This window comes from Carex rostrata, unplaced genomic scaffold, assembly GCF_964058835.1.
Source record: "Carex rostrata unplaced genomic scaffold, lpCarRost1.2 SCAFFOLD_36, whole genome shotgun sequence".
NCBI classification, from domain to species: Eukaryota; Viridiplantae; Streptophyta; class Magnoliopsida; order Poales; family Cyperaceae; genus Carex; species Carex rostrata.
The window spans coordinates 598150-602500 of NW_027601209.1; positions in this window are offsets into that span (position 1 = coordinate 598150).

Here is a 4351-nt window from a genome sequence, read left to right on the forward strand (position 1 = left end):
GTGTTCTTTGCCCCCGCTCAACCGTGCTTACTGCCCCCGCTCAACCGTGCTTTTTCGGTAACATAATCGTGTTTTCGGGTAACATAATCTTGTTTTTCGGGCCATTTTACACCGACGGAGGCACCCACAGGGGCCATGTACACCCCGCTTGGCATGTACATGAGGGGCTGCCTCTTCCAAAAATCCTTCCCCCCTATAGGGGAATATGCATTTTGGGTCTCCAGCCACGCCCAGGGTTACCACCCCCTGGAAATCCCCCAGGTTTACCCCCCATTTTATGTGGATGCATAGATTCAGACCGCCCTGCTCCACCGCTTTTGGCCATTTTTGCCCAACGTTAGCCGCTTCGGCTTGCCGCTGGACTGTTTTCGGGCCTTTTTCACCGACGCTTGGCCGTATCCGCTTAGTTTTCCCCAACGCTTGGCCGCATCCGCTTAGTTTTCCCCCGCTGGACTGTTTTCGGGTCACTTTTGCCCAACGTTAGCGGCTTCCGCTTGCCGCTGGACTGTTTTCGGGCCCTTTTTCACCGACCCTTGGCCGTATCCGCTTAGTTTTCCCCAACTCGTGGCCGCATCCGCTTAGTTTTCCCCCGCTGAACTGTTTTCGGGTCACTTTTGCCCAACGTTAGCCGCTTCCGCTTGCCGCTGGGATGTTTTCGGGCCATTTTTCCCCAACACTTGGCCGTATCCGCTTAGTTTTCCCCAACGCGTGGCCGCATCCGCTTAGTTTTCCCCCGCTGAACTGTTTTCGGGTCAGTTTTGCCCAACGTTAGCCGCTTCCGCTTGCCGCTGGACTGTTTTCGGGCCAATTTCCACCGACTCTTGGCCGTATCCGCTTAGTTTTCCCCAACGCGTGGCCGCATCCGCTTAGTTTTCCCCCGCTGAACTGTTTTCGGGTCAGTTTTGCCCAACGTTAGCCGCTTCCGCTTGCCGCTGGACTGTTTTCGGGCCAATTTCCACCGACTCTTGGCCGTATCCGCTTAGTTTTCCCCAACGCGTGGCCGCATCCGCTTAGTTTTCCCCCGCTGAACTGTTTTCGGGTCACTTTTGCCCAACGTTAGCCGCTTTCGCTTGCCGCTGGGCTGTTTTCGGGCCAATTTCCACCGACACTTGGCCGGATCCGCTTAGTTTTCCCCAACGCGTGGCCGCATCCGCTTAGTTTTCCCCCGCTTAACTGTTTTCGGGTCACTTTTCCCCAACGTTAGCCGCTTCCGCTTGCCGCTGGGCTGTTTTCGGGCCATTTTTCCCCAACACTTGGCCGTATCCGCTTAGTTTTCCCCAACGCGTGGCCGCATCCGCTTAGTTTTCCCCCGCTGAACTGTTTTCGGGTCACTTTTGCCCAACGTTAGCCGCTTCCGCTTGGCACTGGACTGTTTTCGGGCCAATTTCCACCGACTCTGGGCCGGATCCGCTTAGTTTTCCCCAACGCTTGGCTGCATCCGCTTAATTTTCCCCAGCTGAACTGTTTTCGGGTCACTTTGTCCCAACGTTAGCCGTTTCCGCTTGCCGCTGGACTGTTTTCGGGCCATTTTCCACCGACTCTTGGCCGTATCCGCTTGGTTTTCCCCAACGCTTGGCTGCTTCCGCTTAATTTCCCCCAGCTGAACTGTTTTCGGGTCACTTTTGCCCAACGTTAGCCGTTTCCGCTTGCCGCTGGACTGTTTTCGGGCCATTTTTCACCGACACTTGGCCGTATCCGCTTAGTTTTCGCCAACAATTGGCTGCATCCGCTTAATTTTCCAAGCTATACTGCTTTCGGGTCAGTTTTGCCCAACGTTAGCCGCTTCCGCTTGCCGCTGGGCTGTTTTCGGGCCATTTTCCACCCACGCTGGCACCGACGGGGCCATGTACACCCACGCGCGTGTACATGAGGGGGCACCCATTTTTGAAAACCTTGCCCCCCTATAGGGGAATATGCATTTTGAGGCTCTAGCCACGCCCAGGGTTACCACCCCCTGAAAATCCCCCAAGTCAAAATCACCCATGTAAAATATTCAAAAAAATCTCAAAAAATCACAAAAAATTTATAAAACCAAATAAATTCAAAAAAAAAAAAAAAATTCAAAAATTCAAAAAAAATTCAAAAAATTCAAAAAAATTCAAAAAAATTCAAAAATTTCAAAAATTCAAAAAAAGTCCAAAAACCCAAAAAAACTTCAAAAATTTCAAAAATTCAAAAAAATTTCAAAAAAAATTTCAAAAATTTGCCCCGCTGAACTTTTTTCGGGTCAGTTTTGCCCAACGTTAGCCGCTTCCGCTTGCCGCTGGACTGTTTTCGGGCCAATTTCCACCGACTCTTGGCCGTATCCGCTTAGTTTTCCCCAACGCGTGGCCGCATCCGCTTAGTTTTCCCCCGCTGAACTGTTTTCGGGTCACTTTTGCCCAACGTTAGCCGCTTCCGCTTGCCGCTGGGCTGTTTTCGGGCCAATTTCCACCGACACTTGGCCGCATCCGCTTAGTTTTCCCCAACGCGTGGCCGCATCCGCTTAGTTTTCCCCCGCTTAACTATTTTCGGGTCACTTTTCCCCAACGTTAGCCGCTTCCGCTTGCCGCTGGGCTGTTTTCGGGCCATTTTTCCCCAACACTTGGCCGTATCCGCTTAGTTTTCCCCAACGCGTGGCCGCATCTGCTTAGTTTTCCCCCGCTGAACTGTTTTCGGGTCACTTTTCCCCAACGTTAGCCGCTTCCGCTTGCCGCTGGGCTGTTTTCGGGCCAATTTCCACCGACTCTGGGTCGGATCCGCTTAGTTTTCCCCAACGCTTGGCTGCATCCGCTTAATTTTCCCCAGCTGAACTGTTTTCGGGTCACTTTGTCCCAACGTTAGCCGTTTCCGCTTGCCGCTGGACTGTTTTCGGGCCATTTTCCACCGACTCTTGGCCGTATCCGCTTGGTTTTGCCCAACGCTTGGCTGCTTCCGCTTAATTTCCCCCAGCTGAACTGTTTTCGGGTCACTTTTGCCCAACGTTAGCCGTTTCCGCTTGCCGCTGGACTGTTTTCGGGCCATTTTTCACCGTCACTTGGCCGTATCCGCTTAGTTTTCGCCAACAATTGGCTGCATCCGCTTAATTTTCCAAGCTATACTGCTTTCGGGTCAGTTTTGCCCAACGTTAGCCGCTTCCGCTTGCCGCTGGGCTGTTTTCGGGCCATTTTCCACCCACGCTGGCACCGACGGGGCCATGTACACCCACGCGCGTGTACATGAGGGGGCACCCATTTTTGAAAACCTTGCCCCCCTATAGGGGAATATGCATTTTGAGGCTCTAGCCACGCCCAGGGTTACCACCCCCTGAAAATCCCCCAAGTCGAAATCACCCATGTAAAATATTCAAAAAAATCTCAAAAAATCACAAAAAATTTATAAAATCAAATAAATTCAAAAAAAAAAAAAAAATTCAAAAATTCAAAAAAATTTCAAAAAATTCAAAAAAATTCAAAAAAATTCAAAAAATTCAAAAATTCAAAAAAAGTCCAAAAACCCAAAAAAACTTCAAAAATTTCAAAAATTCAAAAAAATTTCAAAATTTCAAAAAAAATTTCAAAAATTTGCCCCGCTGAACTGTTTTCGGGTCACTTTTGCCCAACGTTAGCCGCTTCCGCTTGCCGCTGGACTGTTTTCGGGCCTATTTCCACCGACTCTTGGCCGTATCCGCTTAGTTTTCCCCAACGCGTGGCCGCATCCGCTTAGTTTTCCCCCGCTTAACTGTTTTCGGGTCACTTTTCCCCAACGTTAGCTGCTTCCGCTTGCCGCTGGGCTGTTTTCGGGCCATTTTTCCCCAACACTTGGCTGGATCCGCTTAGTTTTCCCCAACGCGTGGCCGCATCCGCTTAGTTTTCCCCCGCTGAACTGTTTTCGGGTCACTTTTTCCCAACGTTAGCCGCTTCCGCTTGCCGCTGGACTGTTTTCGGGCCAATTTCCACCGACTCTGGGCCGGATCCGCTTTGTTTTCCCCAACGCGTGGCCGCATCCGCTTAGTTTTCCCCCGCTTAACTGTTTTCGGGTCACTTTTCCCCAACGTTAGCCGCTTCCGCTTGCCGCTGGGCTGTTTTCGGGCCAATTTCCACCGACTCTTGGCCGGATCCGCTTAATTTTCCCCAGCTGAACTGTTTTCGGGTCATTTTAGCCCGACGGGGGCACCGACGGGACTGTTTTCGGGCCATTTTGCACCGACGCTTGGCCGCATGCGCTCAGTTTTGGGGCCATTTTTCACTGACGGCTGGCCGCATCCGCTTAGTTGCCCCCGCTTTGCTGATTTTTGCGCCGTTTTTTTTGTTGAACTTCAGGTTTCAAACTTCCAATTTTTTTTCCAAACTGCAGATTTCATATTTTATATTTTTAATAAATTTGAACTTTT